General features: G+C 33.6%; 1 protein-coding gene across 1 annotated transcript in view; it reads left to right on the top strand.

The window, feature by feature from the left end:
• Positions 1 to 5731: 5731 nt before the first annotated feature.
• Positions 5732 to 24155, top strand: part of LOC118196774 (ion transport peptide-like) — a 62568-nt gene continuing 44144 nt past the window's right edge. The window contains exon 1 of the mRNA XM_085826133.1: positions 5732 to 5755. The gene's annotated coding sequence lies outside the window, so the exon portion shown is untranslated. The remainder of the gene's footprint in view (positions 5756 to 24155) is intronic.

Here is a 24155-nt window from a genome sequence, read left to right as displayed (position 1 = left end):
CACGCGCTCTTGACAATTTTACATGAGCACGCGCGCGTCGTATTTTTTACGACATCCATTTTTGGGGCTCGAAAAACGACAAAAATGATTGAATATTGATAATAAATTTGTTAAGGAATAAAATATTAACCTTATTATTGCAAAATACAAATGATATAGCATTCAAATATAAGTAAACGTTCTTATGTTAGTGAGATGGAAATGCAATGCAAAACTGAATTTGTCGTAAATTTTGCATATACGCGCGTGCTGTAAGGTTAAACCATAAAATTCAATTCAACAACAATTTCACACATACACACACGAAAAAAAAAAATAATAAAAAATAAATAAATAAATAAATAATATCACGCTAAAGGATAAACGGGGTTCTCGAATGAAGATCATGTTGTCCAAGTTTTTAGTCGAAAGGGGCTTTGTCCCTGAGGGGCTAGTTTTCGTTTTGCGATTTTGCGTTGAATCATTCTGAATGTCCGTTTCACTTTTCAAACTGTTGCCGCCCAATATTATCGCCTTGTATTATATTTGAAGAAATTAAATAATGAAGAATCTGCATATATGTATGCATATTTCTCGCATTGTGATAAAACAACGGTACATAGTGGCATCTAATTTTGAATGACGTAATCCTCCTACGTATATGGACATGTGGAAGCCCAAATTTGGAATTTGTTTTATTATCAATTTCATATTTTGTAAACCTTTACAGAATTTTTGATTAACAAACTAATGGATTCTAAAGCAAGCAATAGCAACGTTGTACAGAAAAAACATTTTAACTCCTGCGCGCGAGACTCTGTATCGGAAATTCTAAAGATAGGCTCAATTTAAAATTATTTTGCGATATTGCTGTTGTAGTGAATTTTATTGTTTAAGTGCGAAAAATATGATATTTAATAAATAAAGGTAACACACAGAACGTTAAAAGCAGCAGTGGATTCTCCTAAATGCAAAACCCAAAGTGGCAGATCAGGCAGTCATTAGAGTTGTCTATGCATGTGCCTAACAACTACCATTTCACAATAAGTATATGGGCACAGTGTGGTAGTAGACCCCTACCACCAACCACTCGACAGAACTTTCGGCTCGACTTACATTTTGAGTACCCCCTTGTGCCAGTTTTCATTTACACTAATAAATAAAATAGATGCCTTCTCCTGGATTCGAACTCAAGCTCATCAAAGCAGTCAGCGTCTGGGGGGGGGTTGCAGACTGTAGGTACAGCATTTTTTCACTGGATCCCTAACAATCTTTTTTGCTTATTTTCACGAAATTATAATTAATTGTATAAATTAGGCCCACTTAAAATCTTTCGAGTGGTCAAGCCTTTTCTACCGGGAAGTTTCGATTAAGTTTTTGGAAGTCAGTAAATAGTGGCGATATAGCTTTAGTTTATTTATTTTTTAGTTGAGTTGTGCTTTAATCGGATGTTATACGACAAACAGTTGATTTGACTCCATTAGCACGGTCGGAGTCAAATCGACATCATTAGTCGATTTGGCTCCATTACCACGGCATTGATGAGCAGTGCTTATCAACTTAAATTAAGCTAGAAAGCTAAATTTAACTGAAAGCGGAAACAGACTTGGACTTCTTCCATTATAGGTGTAAGCAATTTTGCTGCCATGAAGTTTTCGTTGTTTCCTTTAATATATTTTAACATATTGTTACGGTTTCCGTATGTAGTTTTCTATTTTTAAGAGAAATGTAATTAAAATTGTTTCATTTCCCCGTGCAATGCAGCGCGTGACGAGTTTTAAGAGAAAGCTACGCCGAAAAAGGGAAAAATACAGGAGTAAGCGTATTTAACATTTAATAAATAGATATCTCGTAATTGTACTCTTTTGCTTTCCAGAAACTTTGAGAAACTAACAGAATGTTCTCGTGCATGATTAAAAAGCTTATAAAATCCGGATTAAAATACCTTAAATTCAGTTGTTTACTAAGTTTTTGTTGTTGATTGTAGCTAATTTGTGGTGAGTTCGGATTAGCTTTCTCTGCGTTTTGGATTGAGTTCTATTTAACGTTTTAGGAGTATAAAATGTAACTGCTACGTGATGTGATATTGTACTTATATCTGTGAGAAAAATCTCAAAATTTTGTTTTTATTTCTTGTGATAAGAATAAATTTTATTGACTTTTTATCGGACTTGTGCATTCAATTTATTACGAACACGTACGCACGCAGCAATATTTACTTTAACACACTTTACTTTAACATAGGGGTCTTCAAACCATGGCCCGCGGGCCACAGGTGGCCCGCTGAAGGTATTTTGGTGGCCCCACACTTGAATTTGAAGAATTTCAAGAAAAATTGCCTTGTCAGCTTTTTGTCGTAAAAAAAAACTTTTTTTTCTTCTTATTCTTCATATTTAAAACATTTTACTGACATGCCTGATATCTGAGACAACATTTTCTGAAAATGACAAATTTTTCAAAAACTTCACTTTTTCTTATGTAAGTTATCTTATGTAATATTGTTCCAACTCCAATTAGAATTTATAGATTTACAGTGTGACTCTGCAGTAAAAATACAAGTTTCTTGAAAATCCTAAATTAATTCATTTTTATTCGAAGTATGTGGATTCATAAACATGCACTCTTCATGCCTTCTATCTTTGGCAGTACCTACATATGTGAACAGCTTTTTTGTAAAATGAAAATCCTAAAATCAAAACACGGCTGACAGACAAACATTTGGAGGAGACTTTAGGAATTGCAACAACACATATATAACCGGACATTGAAGCTTTAATCGAGCAAAAACAATGCCAAATTTCACATTGAAAACTAAATTAACTACCATCTCCTACCAATTAATAGTTTAATTAGTTAATTAGTAATTTAAGTTTTTTTTTTTTTTTTTTTATTTTTTTTTTTATTGTAAGTTCATTTTGTAACATCGTTCTGTAGTATCATCTTTATACTTTTCTTCATAGTTAAAAAAATTTAGAAGATTTTAATTCAATTCCCAGTTGACCTTTTGGAACCAATGTATATACATACATACAAATCTGTAACATATGGGTGTCTAAACTATGACCGTTTGGGGGCTACATTGTAAAGGGAAAAATTCGCGGGGTAGCATTGCAAAGAAAAAAAAATTGCAGTGCCACACGTACAATATTTTTTAACAAATTGAAATTAGCTCTATGTTGTTTTATTAAAATAAATTAACTTCTTTTTATTAATAATTTTTTAATTTGAATTAGATATATATAGGTACATATTTATTATTAATTTGTAAAAGTTTCGTTTCATTTAGTTTGGATTTCATAAAGATGGAAGAAATTCAGATTATAGTGAGATGGGTGAATTCGCTTTTGTTGAACCAGCAAATCAATATCGGGTTCAATAGACGAGGTTGCAATTGTTAATGCATTTCCAAAATGTTTGTCAGTGATCTTTGTCCCATTTTTGTTTTTTGTATGCTTCTTTAAAATAATTGTTCATAAATATAGGTACTGCCAAAAGCTGAAGACATTAAATAAAACATGATTGTGAAAATTAGGATATTTATTGTGGGGTGGGTGATCTTTATAAAATTTCAGTAAAGAAACATTTTCAAATTTTCCTTTCAGTTGAATTGCAGTTAATACATCATGATATACTAAGATGTTTTTATTTAAATTTTTATTTTAAAATAAATGCCAATGAATCGATTATATATTAATCAAATTCAAACATTTATTTTTTTAATAAAAATGTGTAAATTTAAATACTTTCGTAATTTGCGCTTGGGTCGCACTTTAGACACCCATGCTGTAACACTATCTCTTCGCTTAGAATCAGCTGTAGTCTTGCAAAACAAACCTCCCTTTTTACTTCCTTGTACGAAGTAAAAAGGAAGTATTGTAATCGCGAAAAGTTTCAGGCAGCATATTTCAACGAAAATATTAATTTTGACCGCTATCGAATGCAATTTAACGGTGTTTTTGCGTGATATCTGTACGTAAGAACAGAATAAAAGACTCTTTTCCTTCAAAAAAATCATAAAACTGCTTTAAAATGACTTCTGAAGAGATTTTTTTGTGGCGTCTGCACGAACGTACGTACGTACGTATCTCGCATAACTCAAAAACGAGTAGCTCAAGAACGTTGAAATTTTGTATATAGGACTGCTATAACATGTAGATGTGCACCTCGTATTTTGGTTGCAATCGACCGTACCAAACGTATATAAATATATTTATATATATATCCACTCTGCTACCCGGCTCAGTGATCTCAGTTTCTTTACTCTTATATGTTTGTAAATTGTACACTTTTTGCTTAAAAATGATTGTATTATGTTATTTTTATCTTCCGGTTAAGGTTTTTATGCCTTTAGTAAATCTGTATGCAATATTTTTAGAATTATCAACAATTTTAAGTTGTCTAAGTGCCGCTAAGCCTTTTTTCTATGGCGGCCATTGATGTTTACATTTGAAACAGGAGACTAGTGGATTTGTTACCAATCTAGAGAAACTTAGCTTCGCAACAACAAAGATAACGCATTCATTTATTATTGCCCATTAAATCATGCTTAATTCTTTCTGGAATTTTTTTGAGGAAATAAGTGTTTAAAATTTACTTCGTAATTTTTAATAGAGATATTTTGAGTTTTTATGTATTTTTGCCTTCTCGCGAAGTGAGAACTGAATTAATTAAATGAGAAATATTCAATCGTCTGTGAAAAACTGTTTCTTTTTTGTTTTGCTTACTTAATTTCTTTTATACATCATTCTAGCTTTATTATAGTATTTGAATGGAACATGTGGCAACGATTAGATAATTCTATTTTTTAAATGATATAAATTTTGTGCATTATGAGTTATAATATGAACGAAATATATAAGTTAACTGTTATATAATTATTGGATTATATAACAGTTAATTTAGTTTCCGTTATATAATTATAAGTTAACTGTTATATAATTATTAATACTGTTAAGTGAATCTAGCGCCAGAGTGTCGCTATGGTAAACAAATACTAGAGTGAATTTTAAAGAATGCATTGATTCTATTCTGGTTTATGCGCTGTCGGCGAAGTAGATTTAATTCAATCCAATAAGTTTAAATGAAATGCAAGAAAAAATGCTTATAATTTAATATTCCGTACAAGGAAGTCATGTGGTGTACACATCAGATTTTTTTATATAAATTTTCTGACTACAATATACTTTTTACAGACATGTGGTCCCCAGATCTTTGTGAATTTATTTATGTGGCTCTCGAGCGTGAAAGGTTGAAGAAACATATTCATAAGCTATTGATCACAGCATCGTATCTAAGTTTTCATTTTTCACAGTTTATATCTTTGTATACAGGGTGTTTATAAAGTCCCAGACCCATGTTGATGTTTAATAACTCATAAAATAATGAAGATATAAAAAAAATTGGCATTTATTGATGGAATTACTTATATATTTTCCTTTTCAGGTTTGAATATCTTTACTTTTGTAAATATCGTCTGCGCGTGTGGTTAATTTCAGATAATTTCATTTTCCAGTCTAAATATCTGTACTTTTCTAAATATCGTCTGCTTATTAATTGCATTTTTCTCTTTTTTGTTTTTGGCAACTATTGCAATGTTATATTTACTTTTGATGTGTTTGTTCTAGTATACTTTTGTATGTGATGTTTTATTCGACCGGATATTAAGAAGAATGCATACACCACAACACACGCTTGCTGGTACCTGGCGTGAAATTGAATATCGACTTGATATTCTCCGTGTGACGAAGGGGGCACACGTGGAAGTTCATTGACAAAGGTCATGAAATTTTTTGAGTCTATCTAACCATTTATGTTATTAATTTTAATCTGTCTTTATTATTTTATGAATTATTAAACATCAAAATGGATCCGGGACTTTATAAACACCCTGTATATCAGTAAGCGTTAAGATTTAAAAGATTAGATTGTTAAGATTTAAAATTAAACAGTAATAACTACCTAATCAATGTGATTAAAATCATTAATTTTCTCCTAGCTAAAGAGCTATTATTCTACTATAATGCATTCCGCCATTAAATTCCATGTTAGATTACTTAAATAAATCCATTGAAGTACTCATTAAATTGGGAAATTGAATTAGGAAATTGAATTACTCCTAATTTCTTACAGATAATCCTATTTACATAAGGCAGTATTTTTGACTTGCAAACTCAAACATAAATGGCATCACTACGCTGGCTTTTGCCAACCGTTGATATCGATTTAAATAGAAAAGGAAATTATTGCTCGGTTAGAGTTTACAACTTTGATTTGTGGCCTTTGATATCCGTTCTCTTTGCTAGCAAATGAGAGAATTCCTTCCTCCAAGCTTTAATTCCCTGCAATTTCGCGGAAACAAACACCAGGATATTCTTTGGTCTGCTATTAATACTAAATGTTGAAGAAGCGGATCAAACAACGGAAATTTGTTAGTTATTTACTGAAAGTTTATGAAAGTTCTCTGATCCAGCGGAACACAATAACATTTCTTTTAATGTCTTTAAAAACAGATCGAGCTTAATGCACTTTTTATAGTTTTATTTAATAGATTAAATGTTAATTTTATTAAATAGACGATAATTTTTGTACTTCTAATCCAAAAAACTTATTTAAAAAATCATTAGCCCAAAGGGCTATTAATTTAGTTTTTGGCATTTTGCATTGAAAACTTTAAAAGTCGGTTCACTTTCAAACTATTGCCATCCAATATTATCGCCCAGTGTTATTTTTAAACAAATTAACCAATGAAGAATCTGCATGAATGTATATATGTTTCTCGCACAGTGATAAAACAACGGTATCTAGAGCCATCAAATTTTGAATAATGTAATCCTCCTCCGAATATGAGCATCTGGAAAGCCCGAATTTGGAATTTGTTTTAGTATCGATTTCATATTTTGTAATAATTCGAATTTTTTATTAAGAAACTCAAAGATTTCAAAGCGAGTGATGGCAACACTGTACGAAAAAAAAAAAATTATCTCCACCGCGCGAGACTGTGTATTGGAAATTCTAAAGATAGGCTCATTTTAAAATTATTTTGAGATAATGCTGTTGAATTGAATTTTATGGTATAAGTGCGAAGAACGTGATATTTAATAAATTAAGGTAACACACAAAATATTAAAAAAGCCCGTTCGGGCATAATGTAAAATCTGAAAGCTTTCAGATTTTTTTCTTTTTAAATTTGTTAAATTAGAATAGAATACAGTGACATTATAAAGCAAGAAAAATGGAAAGAAATGTTTATATTTTTAGAATTTTTAGCAATACGAATGTACTTAATGAAGTGAGATTTCAGAATTATTAAATATCATTAAACTATTAATGAGTGCTAGCACATATTCATAAACACGAGGGGAAGTCAGTAAGTCACTTATTAGCATGATATTGTTGAAAATAACAATCTGTAAATTCCGTATATGTTCATAGGTGGCAGAACTATCTTAATTCATGGCATTCATTTTATTATTTACTAAGTACGAGTTGCACATGTGTAGTTCAATTTTGAAAATGCCGATGGATCTCGAAGAGAGGAGCAACATGCTGTTATCCATTTGGGGGGAGGGTGCAAAAGGACTTTTAAATTGTTTCCTGTTTAAGGAAATAAATGTTTGTCATGTTAAGCCATGCATACGTGGGTGGAGAAACTTTCTCAAGACGGTTTCCGATTAAAACCGAAATGGCATGCTCTTTAAATTGAAACAGACTCAAGATGTAGCTAAAGGGGGGGGACGCTTATCCGTTTTGTAGGGGTTAGTCTCATGGATCGTCGAGACAGCTGAAGAATAGCGAGATTCCGAATTGCCATAGAAATTAAATTGAAAAGAAAAGTAGCTTTTATTCTTAACAAAATATTTAAAGAAATCATCACTAGATTTCAACAAATGAAATTTTCTTGTTATAATATTTTATTCGGTCGAAATACTTGAATGAAAATCACGAATATCCACTAAATTATTTAAAGTAAGGTATTTAAGGGAGAAATACTTAAGGACATTCCTTTGGAATTTTCTGCAGCTTATTCTAAAATAAAATCTCCAGAATAAAATTCCAAATATTTTAATACCAGCGTCTTCTCAGTTACTATATGTGTTGATAATTTTACGAAGAGTCTTCTCGCTAAAACCTATTGAAGAGGAAGAAACAGGAAAAATAATAGTATAATTTTAAAACGTTGGAACTAAAATTTTAGCAAAAAGAAACTCAAAGATGCGCAAAATTTCTGTTAAAAGTCCCATTTAGGTGAGAAGGGACCTAAAGCATCGTCGCCTTCATCCTGGGGAGAAATGACAGAGCAAAAGCTACATTTTTATCCTAATCGCAGTCGGTTTGTCTTGTATGGGTAGAAGTAAAGAACTTTCCGCAGGATTTGCCCTAACGTTAAAAGATGCAAATCCAATTGTCGTGCTATTCTCTGGGCACTGCTTTACTACCAGCAATGTTTCCATTGAAGACGTCTACGAATGCAATCACAGCTGAATGAGTCTGTCCGTCTACCAAGCTGAATTGCTAAGGATTCCCTTTCCTCAAACTTCTAAATATATGAATTTAAAAGCATTAATTAATTTAATGAATTTAGGTAGATTTACGTAGATAGTTACGACTTCTAAATTCACGAAGAGAGGCGGTCGCTTTCGATTGGCGAAGATAAATCAAGTTCAGAAACAGAGCGAGCTGGGGAAAAGTGACAGATTAAATTACTGAAGCTGTTGCCGTTACTTTGTAGAGACATCAGGTATATTTTTTGGAAAATGAAGAAATATTTAGAAAGAGTATGAGTGTATAGAGAAGAACTTTTAGCGGAAAAGTATGAAAACTAGAAGAGACCAACATTATCTGAGCATGAGTTCCTGCCGATATAATACTAGCAGTTGTCAACTACTAGTATTATATCGATCAAGCAAAATTTAACATAGGCAAACTTGCCCCGAGTCCGAGGGTTGATCTAAGCTGAAATTAAACTTAAGGTTCTGTCCAAGTGACATTTGCATAGCTCATATTTGGTATCTATCTCTCCAAAATGTCTTTAGGTGCTCTTTTCAATAAGAAGCGAGAGCAATATTTAACTGGAAACATGAGCAATGTCCTCATCACGTAACTCACCGGCACTCGAACCATCACGGACCTCTCGAATACACGCCGTGCATGCTGACCATTACACCACGAAGGCATGCTAAGAAGGCGGGAGAAATGCCTTATATACTCGCGATTGTATGATCTGAACTCATTACCAGATGTTTATTAAGTTTCTAAGGATTATGTTAATTTTATTAACAGTTAAACTTTGAGTTAAAATTCCTTTCCTGTCGATTCTTAACTTCAACTTACTTACTTCAACTTACCAGAACGAAATTTTAGAATCACGTCTGAACGCATAATGAAGAAGAGCGGTATTTAACCGCGAAGTTCTTCGGTCTTAGAGATACCAGGTATTCTGGCTGCACGCGTCCGCCTTTTTAGGCTACTCTCTCGTAAGCTATTATCACGCTCGGCCGTACTGTAGGCCCTTGATAGCTTCGCAGACTATTAACGTTAAGGGGTCAACTCTGTTAGAATTTTGATAGCTTCGGCTTCTTTAGCTAAGATTAGTTTAGTTTAATTCTTAGTCACTTAAGTTCAAGCCCAAGTGTCGGCTTTATTGTACACTCCAAGACGGAGTTTTGTTCAACTTCAGTTGGAATAATAAAGGGCTAGTGTACCCTTCTTTCTTGTTGTTTCCTGTCAAACGAACTCAAGCGATTATTCGCCTATCAGTTCCTAAGATTCTTCACTTCCAACAGTAACTTAGGCTACAAAGCGAGGAACTCTACAAGTTTGTTATTTTCTGTTGTGTTAACTTTTTTTTTTTGTTATGCTTTGTGGCTTAGCCTGTTCCCTCATAGCCATATGGCAGGTTTTGCCAGCTAGGTGGGCTGGGGGCCAGTTCTTAGAACTAACTATCTAACTTTATATACTCTCTCTTTCAAAACGCGACTGGGAAATAGGAACACAGTCGCCAACTACTGGTGGTGGAGAATCATCATACACCACTGTTTTTAGTTCGGGCGCCACTCTAGAGACATTAGGTTTTCTGTTTTGTTTTGATAGCAGGAGAAATGAAAAACCAGTAATGCCCTCGCCGGTACTCGAACCACGGACCTCTCGAATACGCGTCGAGTGTGCTGATCATTACACCACGAAGGCATGCTAAGAAGGAGTTATAACTTAACAGAGCATTTGTGTTTCAAATTTTGCCTGCTTTTCATGCCAATTTTCAGCTGTGTAAACTAGAAGAGCGCCACATTTCCTCTGTCAGCAACTTTTGGAACTAATTCTTTTTCCCACGAAATCTTTCCTCCCGCGTCGTGATCAGTTAAAAAACAACAACAACATGTAAATGCAATTAAATAAAAGTGCTTTTATAACAGTAGTTTTTAATAGTTAATGCATTAAAATAACAAATAACTATACATGCCTAAGGAAGTAAGGAAAGAATTAATATTTGAAGATAAACGATTCTGAATTTTATGCATGGAATTTGTACATTTTTGTGGCGCTGTTTCTTCCAAGCTCTATATAAATCTTTCTTATATTATAATGCCTAGCTTGGGCTTAACTACATTCAACTAGCTCAAATACAAGTTTATTTAGGTGTTACTTTGATACCTAGGGTGAGTTATCACCACTAGAATAACTGAATTCTTCAAGCAAATAGACGCAGATGTCCTTTGAATATCTTCAATCCAACTCGTGCCAGTTAAATTCAGAACAGCTGACAGACGTGCCAAAGGGCCAGGGTTCGAGTCTCGGAGAAGGCATGGATGTTTGTAAATGTATATTGTCGATGTGGCATGGCGGCACTCTAAATATGCAGCGAGCCGAAATTCCTCTCGTGTGGTTTGGTGGAAGGGAAGAGGGGTGGGAGACTCTCAGACCTGTTGTTTAGGGGTGCTGTCCATCAAAATTAGGGGCGGAACCGAGCTAATTTGCACTGTCACCTGCAAGGTGCTCAGTGCTGTTGCCAACGTCAGGCGTAATCTAGCGCTCCTTGCCACGAGGAATTTCGTGAGCTTGGGCTGACTACGTTAGACAAGTGAGCATAAGCAACAACAACAAATTCAAAATAATACTACTCTAAAATTACAAGTCGTTTGGGCCTGGCTGTAAATCTAAGTTTTCCTTAAAAGTGTTTCTATTACAGTATCTAATTTGTTGTATTGTTGTATTGATGATTGCTAACAGTGATTCAAAATTCTTAATTTACCAATCAAGTCGGCGTCGCGGTTTCCAGCTGATGCGAGGCAGCTGTTTAGACACCAAAAGACAAATTAAATGGTAGGTATGAGATATTCCTCTAACTTTATACTAAATCGTATTGCCATTCAAATCTGTATAAATTCTGGAATGACTGAATTTCATGGGGAAATGAGGCTTTAGGGCAGAGAAATAATAAGCTAAATAATTAAATAAGCTTTGCTAGCGAAATACATAATGCCAAAGTATTAGCTATAAGAGTAAAATAATAAGAACTTTCTTCACTCAGAGCCAGTTTGATAATTATAAAAAAATATGTAAGAACAAAAATAAACTCGAGAATACTAAAAATACATAAAAGTGAGCATAAATATTAATTTCATGGCAATTTGAAAAAACTTTTTTTTTTTTTTTTTTTTTTTTTTTGAAATCTTAAAGGGCGTTAATCCAGAAGGCTATTAATTTCGTTTTGGCATTTTACGTTGAAAACTTTAAATGTCTTAACTATTTACGCATTCCTTGACGTTTGTGTTCTATCACATTAACCTTCTTCCGAGTTCTTAGCAATTTATCTGCATGACTGAGACGAGGCGAAAGTACACACACAGCAAGATGTTAGCTTAACTAGAAATTACAGAAGTCCACACAAAATAAATTAGCCAAAAGGTTAGCGCAGGCAAACATCTACACAAAACCAAAAACTCATGGAAACCAAAAATATTCCGGCTCCGTGTAAACTACATTTTAAATTTTAGATAACGTCAAAATTATTTCAGTTTTTATTATTAGTTAGCACTTGCTCATTTATAAGGAGTATTTTAGAATTCTTTTTTAGACTTAAAAAGCACTGGTACTCATTCGTATATGATTAGATTGGTAATCCGCATGAATTTCTTAATAAAGAATATTAATAAATACTCATTTCTTTCCTCCTCCTCTTCTTCTTCTTCTTTTTTTTTTTTTTTTTTTTTTTTTTCAAAATTTTTTGTAGGGAAACAAATTGCATTTTATTTCCTGCGAGAATGCTCTTAAGACTGTTTTTGTGGATTCAATTATTTTCTAACATTCCATTTCTTGACCAATCGATTCACTATTTTCATTGAAAATTAATTAAGAAGCGTTTAGACAGAATTCTTGCAGAATAAATGAAAAATTCCTCAGATACTTCTCTTCGTATTTCTAAACAGAGATAAAGTATTTGATCGAACTTTATTTCTTAAAAATAAACAAATAAATAAAGGGAAGGGTCTAAATTGTGGGGAATGTAGTCTCGATTAAAAACGAAGAATGTTATACATGGAGGAATTAATGGAATTTTTAAAAATTTACTTTAAACTGACTGAATTCATTTCGTATACGCAGTTTTAAATGTGTTATCTTTATTCATTGATTTTTATGTTATTCGGTTACGCAAGTAAACTTATGAAATTGCATTATATTAAATTATTGATCTTTCTAAAATGAATAAGAAAAAAAAAATAAATAAGATTTTAAAGTCTTTAATAGATACAATATGGTTCTTAAATTTCGAATTCATTCCCTCTAAACCAATAAGATATCTTTATGTTGGTACTTTTTAATAATAACGCAGATAATAAACCGTAGATTTTAACAGAAAGAAGCTTTGGTTTAGTTAATTTTTGATTACAGTTGCAAACAAATAAATAATAACAACAAAATAGAGCTAAGTTTATCGAAATCTTTTTGAATTTTTCCTTTTGTATTAACCCTTTAAAATATTAGTTTCTTAATTTCAAATCAAAATTCTCTTTCAAATTATAGTTTTATGTATAACATTGAAAAGTTACCTCGCTTCTTACTTCTCACAGTAATATTAACAACAACAACATATATCACTTATATCACAACATATATCAATATATAAAGATAAAATTTCGATTACATGTTTCATAATATCTGAAACAAATTCTTTAATAATGATTTCGAATGTGAAAACAGAAATATAATATTAATCTACCAGAGATCCAAGTGCTTGTAGAGATGTTAGGTATTTTTACTGCTGGAAACATGAAAAATGAGCAATGCGCTCGCAGGGACTCGAACTTCGGACCTCTCGAATACGCGCCAAGTGTGCTGGCCATTACACCACGAAGGCATACTAAGAAGGCGGGAGAAATGTCTTATATGCTTTATATACTAAAGTATAGACAAGTCTGATATGAATTGAAGAAATATCTTTTAGAGTGTTTACTATTGAGAAATTTATTATCATTTATCTGCAAAAGTAGTTATCCATTTCTGTTATTTTGTGATAAGCAGAGCCGGGTTCTTAATAAACTAAAAAATTCCTAAAATGCCCTTAAAAATAGCCAGAAATGCACTTAAAATAGAAAAAAAATGCCTTTAAAAATGTCACTCCCCACAAAAAAAAATATTATAGAGACATTAGGTTATTTCGAAGCATCATGAAAAATTGAGCAATGCGCTCCCCGGTGCTCGAACCATGAAGGCGGAAGAAATATCTTATAATATAAAATACGACGCAAATGACAAACGGATTGAAATTCAAATAATTATATAAACCTGTCACTTTAATTTTTTTTTTCCTTCCAATTTGAAATCTTACACAAATGCATTGCTATTGCACTGAATTGTTAAAAGGTTCTTCATGATTTTGAAAGTAAAAGATCTTCTGCTGTCAGTATGTAAGTTATTATATAGAGAGAAGCTTCTCTCGACATTTATTGCAGTTATTGTTAGTTCTTTTCCAGTTTTAAAAGGCTCTACTTCTCCTGTCAAGATGAGGGATATTTTAGGCACAGTTTGAAAACCACAGTTTTTAGTCAAAACAGTTCCAATTTAAGTTACAAATTAAAATTTTAATTACAAACAGCTCCATATTTTGCTTTTGTTAGGTTTTTATAGTTGAAATGAGTAGTCTGAAACTAAATCTGAAGTACTCACGATTTTTTTTTCAGTTTTGTCTGTGAAGAAAAAGTTCGGTTTAATCTGCATCAAAGCTATGCACAATTGACTTCATAGTTTGCAAATTTTCACTATAGGACATGCACGTGTTGAGTCATGTTCCCATACGTGTTATATCAGGTTTCGGTGGCAAAGCTAAATTAGGATTTAAAAAATAAAATTAAAAAAAAAAAAAAATCTGAACGGTTTCAAATTTTGAATTACGTCCAAAGGAGCGTTTTTAACATTTTGTGTATTGCCTTTATTTATTAGCTCGGCCGAGCGGTAAAGTCGCTGAACACTGGTAGTTCGGTCCGAGGTTCGAATCCCGCGAACGGGCTGGCTGCATGGGCGTTTTCGTGGTTTTCTCCATGTGTAACGTGTATACGAGGCAGTTTCCCTTAGAAGGTGCTCCAGGAAGGCGTCTCTCCCTTTAGACAGATAGCCCTAGTGTGCTTTGCCATAATTGAATAATCCAGTCCAATCCTTTATTTATTAAATATCATGTTCTTCGTACTTAAACCATAAAATTCAATTCAAGAGCAATATCGCAAAATAATTTTAAATTGAGCCTATCTTTACAATTTCCGATACACAGTCTCGCGTGCTGGAGATAAAAATGTTTTTGTTTTCCGTACAACTTTGCAATTGCATTCCAAATTCCAAATTTGGGCTTTCAAATGCCCCTATTCGGTGGAAGATTACGTTTTTCAAAATTGGATGGCTCTAGGTACCGTTATTGTATCACAATGCAAGAAACATAAACACATTTATGCAAATTCTTCATTATTTTGTAAAGACATCAGGTATTTTTGGAAGCAGGCAAGATGAAAAATTAAAAAAGCCTTCGCCGGGAATCGAACAGCGGACATCTGGAATACCAGACCAGTGTGCAGACCACCACATCACGAAGTCACGCTAAGAAGGTGGGAGAAATATCTTATGTACTCTCCCTTTCAAAGGGCGACTAGGGTTTTTAGGGGACTGAATCGCCAAATCCTGGGTGGGGAGAAATCATCATCCACGAAGCTTTTAGTTCGGGGGCCACTTGTAGAGACATTAGGTAATTTTTTGGAAGCAGGCTAGATGAAAAAATGAGCAATCGCCTTCGCCGGGAATCGAACCGCTGACCTCTAGATACGCGCCTAGTGTGCTTGACCATTACACCACGAAGGCACGCCAAGGAGGTGGGAGAAATACTTTATAATTTAATTTCTTTAAATATAACTCAAGGCTCTTATATTTGGTGACAAGAGTTTAAAAAGTTAAACAGCGCAGAAAGTGAATCAACCCAAAATGCCAAAACTAAATTAATAGCCCTAGCCCTTCTGGGAAAATTGCCCCTTTCGTCTAAAAAGGGGGAACCAGGAGGATTAAAATACAACTTTGATCATCATTGTTAACTTTTAATATTCTAATTATCGGTATTTAACACTTGTTCATCTTCAATATTCATAATAATAATCATTCATTTTGAACTCAGAAACATCAGTATTTAAAAACGGAATGAAAGGAATGTGAGCTTAGAATCCCAACGTCGTATTAATACGCCATTCCAACACTGGGCGCTAATTAAGGAATTCTTGAAGATCTTCAGGATTTCCAAATAACTTCGAATTTCTAATTTAATAGCTGTGAATAATGAATACCTCATACGGTGAGCTCTTTTTGATCAGGAATTTGAAAGACTCGGAAAACGTATACTAATATATTTTGTAACGGTATCTATAAACGTACAACACTGTATTTTTGTTTTATGTTCCAAATTGATTTACATAACTCACTTACTAGCAAATAAAGACGTCGCATATATTCTAATAGTGAGTTTTCATGGCAAGAATTTTTAATTCTAAAATAGACACAGCAATAAAAATATCTGAAAGCTTTTGGATTTTATATTACGCCCAAAGAGGCGTTTTTTTAACGTTTCGCGTGTCATATTTATTTATTAAATACCATGTTCTTCACACTTAAACCATGAAATTCAAATGAACAGCAAAATAATTTTAAAATGAGCCTATCTTTAGAATTTCCGACACAGTCTCGCGCGCTGGGGATAAAAATGTTTTCTTTTTTCGTTCAGTGTTGCCATTGCTCGCTTTGAAACCCTTGAGTTTGCTAATCAAAAATTCGCTCAAGTTTTACAAAATATGAAATCGATGATTAAACAAATTCCAAATTTCAAATTAGGGCTCCCAGATGATCGTATTCCCAGGAGGATTATGTTATTCAAAATTGGATGGCTCTAGCTACCATTGTTTTATCACAATGCGAGAAACATACATACATTCATGCAGATTCTTCATTATTTAATTTCTTTAAATATAATGCAGGACTCTAATATCGGGTGGCAACAATTTAAAAAGTGATTCGCCGTTTATAGTGAATCAGCGCAAAATGCCAAAACGAAATTAATAGCCCTTCTGGGCTAACGCTCTTTCGGCTAAAAACTTTATTCTATTTCACCTCTGGTGAGGGTTAAATTGAAACGTTCAACATAAAACTAACAATCACCTCTACTTGGCTAAAAATTGGTTTCTTTCAAACTGCTATAAATTGAAACACTTTAATCGATACATTCTCAATCTTTGCCTAGATCGCGAAAAGAGTTCAAACTCCCAATACATCAACATAAAGCTGGTCTTTCATTAAACAAGTAATTTAAGATGGATGTCGGAGTTGATAGAAGAGAGAAAAACTTGACACGGCAAAACAGTTAGAACCCAAACTCTTACACCACTTATAGAGTCATCGTCATTACGTTTTTTGTGGAGACAGGGAACATGAAAAGTACTTCGATTTTAAGTATTATTGTGCAGTACAACGAACCTTCCGATTGTCTGCCGGATGTGGTTTGGTTTGGTTTATTCTATTACGGCAAAGCACTCGAGGGCTATTTGCCTAAGGGAAGAGAGGCGTTCGTGGAGGACTTGTTTCTATGTTTCTTGCATTGTGATACAATAACGGTACCTAGAGCCATCCAATTTTGAAAAACGTAATCTTCCACCGAATAGGGGCATTTGAAAGCCCAAATTTGGAATTTGGAATGCAATAGCAAAGTTGTACGGAAAACAAAAACATTTTTTTCTCCAGCACGCGAGACTGTGTATCGGAAATTGTAAAGATAGGCTCAATTTAAAATTATTTTGCGATATTGCTCTTGAACTGAATTTTATGGTTTAAGTACGAAGAACATGATATTTAATAAATAAAGGATTGGATTGGATTATTCAATTATGGCAACGCACACTAGGGCTATCTGTCTGAAGGGAGAGACGCCTTCCTGGAGGACCTTCTAAGGGAAACTGCCTCGTATACACGTTACACATGGGGAAAACCACAAAAACGTAAATGCAGCCAGCCCATTTGCGAGATTCGAACCTCGGACGGAACTACCAGCGTTCAGCGACTTTACCGCTCGGCCGCTGGTGGGTGATTGCAGGACGTGATGTCCAATCGCACTACGAATGCTGTAAAGGGGGAGACAACCTTACAATTTATTAGTAGGACAGCGAGATGAAGCGCAGAAAAAGGTGTTACTTACCTTTTTTAAGAAAGAACTCCGAACATTTTATGATTTACGATCCTTTCCGAAATAAACACGGGAGGGCGATTCAGAATTTTAAGGTATTTCGTAAAATAGATCCAGAGGTTGCGATATTAATTACGAAGATTAAAAGGCTCTAGTATAGAACTGGATGCCCCTTCGTTTGGCGACAAATTTTGTTCAATTTTGGTGATGAAACCCCATTTCTGGTTACCATGATAGTTTTAACTTGATTTTAGCTTCTAGTGCCATCACCTTAGGGTAACCGTAACTTTATTTTAACCTTATATGAAGTCATCATTCTCCTGATTTTTTTAAATGTGAAAATAGATCGATGTGTACATGGAAAAAGTCAAGGCGATGCGCAATGTCGAGTTTGTTCAATTCTTTGAAGTTTTTTAAGTGAAAATAGATCGATGTGTACATGGATACCGAGGTTGAGCAATTCTTTGAGTTCTTATTTTGGTTTTGTGTAGCAGCCATCTTGAAATTGTACCTTCCTGGTGCCTGTCTTATCGTCAAAAGAATCGGAAAAAAAAAAAAAAAATAAAAAAAATAAAAAATAAAATAAAATAAAAAAAATAAAAGACGCACTTAATTGTAAACTTTTGCCGATTAGAAGTATGTTTTTAATAACGTTCTACATTAGGAATCCCCACGTTTTAAAATTTTTCAGTTTTGGGAAAAATAGCTTAAAAACAAACTTTAAATTGGAAAAGATTCATGTCAATGTAAAATATGAAAGCAACTAAAATAACAGCGTCAGATCTTAGATCAGACTAGAATTTGTTTACTATCACTCAGTTTCCAGGGCAATCAGACATAGGTACTCTTCTCAAGGAACAAAAATATATTTGCTTGAAATCTCAAGAAATTTCTCGAAATTTGTTTTTCTCCTGAGGAAGGACTCATGTCTGATCGCCCTCGAAACAAATAGAATTTTATTCATAATCTACGCGAACTTGCATGAGAACGCTGAATCTATCGACATTGAAGGCAATATGACTCTTTTCTTGAGGGTGGGGATCACATAAATCAAAGTACAGGGTTATTCAAAAAGAAAGAGCAGATTTCAAACATTTATTTCTTCCAAACTGCAAAAGATAGAAACATGATTCTAACGTTAATGGATAGAGAAAAGTCTACAGTTATGGTATGCATTCAATAACTGCAGTTTGTATGGCTTCATGTGCAGACGATGTTTTAGAACTCGCCATATCGTTGGTTGAGGAATTTTAAGTTCTTTGCTTACTTGCGATGTGGATTTCTTTGGGCTCTTTTCGTAAAGTGTACGAATACGCTCGATGTGCGTGGACGTTCCGTGCTTTTTCCTTTGCAGATGCAACCATTTCCTACGAATTTTCGATGCCACTCGTAAATTTGCTTATCACGCGGTGGTTGTTTATACTGACGGCGAAATGTTCGCTGAACTGCAACAATGGACTCTAGTTTTGCCAATTGTAGAACACAAAAAGACTTCCGCTGTGTTGCCGCCGCCATTTCACTACAGACTACCAACCCACAAATAATACCAGAACAAACAACAGCGCCAATGCGGCCATGATTGGAACTTTTACCCGTAATAAATTGTATACTTTTCTCAATCCATTAACGTTAGAATCAAGTTTCTATCTTTTGTAGTTTGGAAGAAATAAATGTTTGAAATCTGCTCTTTCTTTTTGAATAACCCTGTATATTCTTTTAATAGTATTTCTAGTGAATTCAAGTATACAAACGGAATTTTTCAAAATATTTACGTAAGTACGTAAATTTAAAAGTAAAATCTGAAAGCCTTCAGATTTCATATTACATCCAAAGGGCCGTTTTATCACTGGAGGTTCAAAACAGGATTTGAAACGTTATAAGGTATTTCTCCCGCCTTTCTAGCGTGCCTTCGTGGTGTAGTGGTTCTGCACGCTGGGCCGGTATTCCAGAGGTCCGTGGTTCGATTCCCGGCGAAGGTGATTGCTAATTTTTCATCTCTTCGCCTTCCAAAAAATCCTAATGTGTCTACAAAGTGACACAGTCATTCCATGCAAAATACCGTTAGACATTGTAACGTCTTTGCGTTGCTACGCTACCAACATAATTCCAGTAAGAAATGTAAAGAAACCTCGCCCTTAAAATATCCATGCTGTTAAGCACATGATGCACATGATGTTAATGTTAATGGAACGCTTTGAAATCGTTGAATTTGTTAATCAAAAATTCATCAAAGGTTTACAAAATATGAAATAGATAATAAACAAATTCCAAATTTGGGCTTCCAGACGCCCACATTCGAGTGGAGGACTACGTTATTCAAAATTGGATGTCTCTAGGTATCGGTATTTTTTTTTTTCAGAATGCGGGAAACATACATACATTGATGCATATTCTTCATTATTTAATTTCTTTAAATATAATGCAGGGCTCTGATTTTTGGTGGCAACAATTTGAAAAGTGATTCAGACTTTTATAGTGAACCAAAGCAAAATACCAAAACGAAATTAATAGCCCTTCTGGGCTAACATCGTTTGAGCTAAAAATTACCGCATCCAACACGCGTGTGTTTTCGTGGTGTAAGTAGTTAACACGTCAATAATAGAGGGTACGGGTGGCGTAATGGCAGACCGCACATTGAGTTGAACAGTGTTAAACGAATGTCGCATACTGCGCATGCCCAGAAAAAAAGTTGGCATAATTATTATGTTGGCGCGATTTGAAAAGGAGATAAATACGGTATATGGTAAATGTACCGCCATCTGATTGTAAACAAATCTAGCGTTTAAATCTTCGTAGAGTATAATGCATATATCTAAAGTAATTACTGTGTTAAAATGTGATTTTTTCCTGTACTGCTCGAACAATTGGAAAGCTGAATGATACGATCAAGTATGAATTCGATTGAAGAGTGCAAAAAATGGGTAAAGGAAATCAACGTAAATACAAATGCCCAGCGCAAGGACTGCAAACCAAATGCTACTGCAAGATTGCTTTCAGGTATGTATTTTCCCATTTCAGTAAATTTGATATGTTAAAAATGTAAGTATGTTTATGCGCTATGTCACAGTATCATCTTTCTTAATACACATACAGTTCATTAGTTTTTTTTTTTCCAACATTTCTTAAATTTCTATATATTGTAACATTAAGAAAAAAGTTTTAAGGAATGATTTGTTTCCTTCAAAGGAATATAGCAAGTGTTTGTAAATAACACTGAAGAATTTTACAGTTACTTAATGCTGTTTACTTAATTCTTTAAAACAAGAAAAAAAAAAAAAAAAAAAAAAACCGCCAACATACATTACCAAACTAGGAGAGAAAATCCAGTTTACATTACTGAATTATAACATGTAAACAAATTAAATCTAAATAACGAATTATTACGAACATATGTTAACAAATATTAAATGCACCGTTATCAGAAAATTAGCCTAAATTAAAATGAAACATATATTAATAAAAAAAACAAAACAAATTCAATCAGTAAGGACGTTAAAATAACGAGTAAACAAAGTTCCATAATATTGCAATTGTAAATCACGAATAAGCTAATGTAGGGTTGCTTACTCGCCAATATTTCTTCCCGTGCCAAATGTACACCATCAAGCATGCGCAGTAAGCGAAATTCGCTTAACACTATTAACTCAATGTGCGGTCTGCCATTACGCGTACGGGTGCGTAATAGATTGACTATACGCAAAGCCGAAGATAGTTGACAAAATTTATTTTACCAAAAAGGAATACTTCACAGTTTTGGAACTTTCTACAAAAATACTCGTACAACTCTTCACAGTATCACGGAGTACAAGAAGAAATTACACTTCAGATTACTAAGAAAGTTAAACAGTGCGCATTGCAAAGCGCATCTAAAAGGCGAAGCTCTCTCGGATATCTGAATGCTCAAACTTCTATTCTAAACTAACAACTGATATCAGATGCTCTGTCCGATGTAGTTTTCTCCATGGAGCCGAAAAATCTCTAGTTCTTTTTGAAATTACCAGATGGCATATGAGGGCTGAATACGGTTACAGTTGCATATATCGATTAAGTACAGTTATTCAGTTACAATACCCATTTACACAGGGGCCATACTAAACGGTCGCCAAGTTTGGCGAATGTTGGCGATTTTTCCCAAATTTGGAGATAAAAATGGGTCGCATAAACCATCACCAGCTTGGCGATATCTCGTCCATTTAACGAGATAACCATTTACTCAATGTTATACTTGGAGTTTATTAATTAAATTACAACAATTTCACGTATAATCTCACCATAATTATCTACACATGTACAAAATTCGTAACAATAATATTATTGCGTGCGTACGGGTATAGATTGAATACGCAAGTCCGATAAAAGGTTAATAAAATTTATTCTTATCAAAAGAAATAGAACATAACGCTGGAAATTTCCTCAGAGATATTCGTACAATTGTTCAAAATATCATGCAGTATAATCAATAGTTATACTTTAAACTACTAAAAACGTTAAAATAGAACGCAATGCAAAGAAAAAGCTAATCCGATTTCGCTGAACTCGCAGCAAAATCAACAACAGCTAACTAAAGAATTGAGGTGAGATGTCTCTCTCCGGCTTTTTTAAAACTTTCAATCGGTCGCGAGAGAGTTCTAGTAATTTCTTTGCTTCTCGAGATTTCTGGAAACCAACAAGAGGATTGAATTACGGTTGCAGCTAACACAGTAGTCAATTACATTTATTCAATTTCAATACAAATAAAAGAGATATCCATTTATTCAATGTTAAATGCACGTGCTCTTATATTTTTACGTTATCGTTGCAGCTTAATTTATCACGTGCTGCATTGCCAGGGGAAATAAAACAATTTTAATTATAATTCTACTAAAATTAGCTATCTAAATACAAAATTCGTAACAGTATATTGGAAGGTCCATGGTTCAGAGATGGCATACTTATTTTCACGTTTTCTGCTCCAAAAGGCATACAATGCCACCGATCTAAAATGCGGTGAACGATAATTCGTTAGCATTTGGATTTCATCTAGCAGGGTATTTCCCCATTCAGCCTTTAAGCAAGGGGTAATTTCTGATGTAAGTGCGACTGCAGATCAGTTCTTCGAATTTGACAAAGATACAATTAATTTGTCACATTTTTTACTCCAAGAAAACCTAATGGTTTCTACGAGTGCATGAAATTTATGAAGTACATTTGTAGAGACATTAGATTATTTAGAAGCAGGAGATGAAAAAATGAGCAATGACCTCGCCGGGACTCGTACGTCAGACCTCTCGAATACTCGCCGAGTGTGCTGACCATTACACCACGAAGGCATGCTAAGAAGGCGGGAGAAATACCTTATAAACTAGCTGATATTCAGTTATTTTCCTCAGGTGTAATCTGAACAGAACTGAAGTTACAAGGCAGGAAAACATTTCAAGGACCTTGAAGTCAAATCCAAATAAGAGATTAATACTCAGTTGTCTTGCACCCTTTGCGCTAGATAAACGCAGAAATTTAAAAAAAAAGGAATAAAATACCTAATTTCTTAGTGACATTAATGCTAGTTCTTTAGTGACATTAATGCTAGTATCTTAGTGACTTAAATTAAAATTCAGTTTACGTGTTTCGGAACATTTTCTAAATAAAATTTTCCTTTTCCGCTTGAAATGATGTGCATTTTAAAATTCGCACATAGCTTAAGGCATTATTGGCTTCTGAAGTTCATTGCATTGAAGCGAATGTTTAAATAATACTAGAAAAATGAACTTTCTGGTACCCCCGATGCATGCAAAAATTACTTTTACATTTCAAAATCTGCAGGCTATTAGATAAACAATTTTCTTTTGCTTTATTATACCGTTTGTTTGTTCTTCGCAGCAAACTTCACTTTTAATTTCATAAGAGCTTTTGGCTTGAATTCGCGGCTTTTTTCTTTGACTCTCTTTTCTGCGTGTATTGGCATTCTACATCTCTTTCTGTATCAAATTAATTGTTTCTAGATTTTAAACTTGCAATAAGAGAGTTAAGTCGATATTCTTGACAATACTTTGTCGAGAAGCTTTAATTTAAAATCAGATAAGTGAAGCCCAGTATTAGATCTTCCCTTTTGCTTGAATATTTTAAGACATTTTAAGTTCACAATAACCGTAATTTAGTGTAATATTAGATGAAGCTTAAAGTATAGTATTTCCAAGTTTAAAAGCTCATGTATTACATTTTAAATCTTGCAGAAATATACTAATGTTCCAAAGAAAAATAAATTGATGAGATAGAAAAGTTTAAACGTTAATAAAATTATATATGAATCTTACAACTACAATATCATCAAAAGATATCAAATGACAGTTATTTGGCTTAATTTCAATGAAACAGTCAATGATAAATGTGCTTGAAACATTGTGAGAATTATTAGAATGAAAAGAGAACTGAAAAGCTTGGAAATACGCTTAAGAAAATGACGCTTTTCGTTAAAATTGTTGCGGATTGACTAATATAGTAGTGTAAA

The sequence above is a fragment of the Stegodyphus dumicola genome, chromosome 10, assembly GCF_044657685.1.
Source record: "Stegodyphus dumicola isolate Sdum_Otavi_A_Nest chromosome 10, ASM4465768v1".
Taxonomy (NCBI): domain Eukaryota; kingdom Metazoa; phylum Arthropoda; class Arachnida; order Araneae; family Eresidae; genus Stegodyphus; species Stegodyphus dumicola.
Note: the sequence above shows the minus strand (reverse complement) of the source record. Positions and strands in the feature narration are given on the sequence as shown.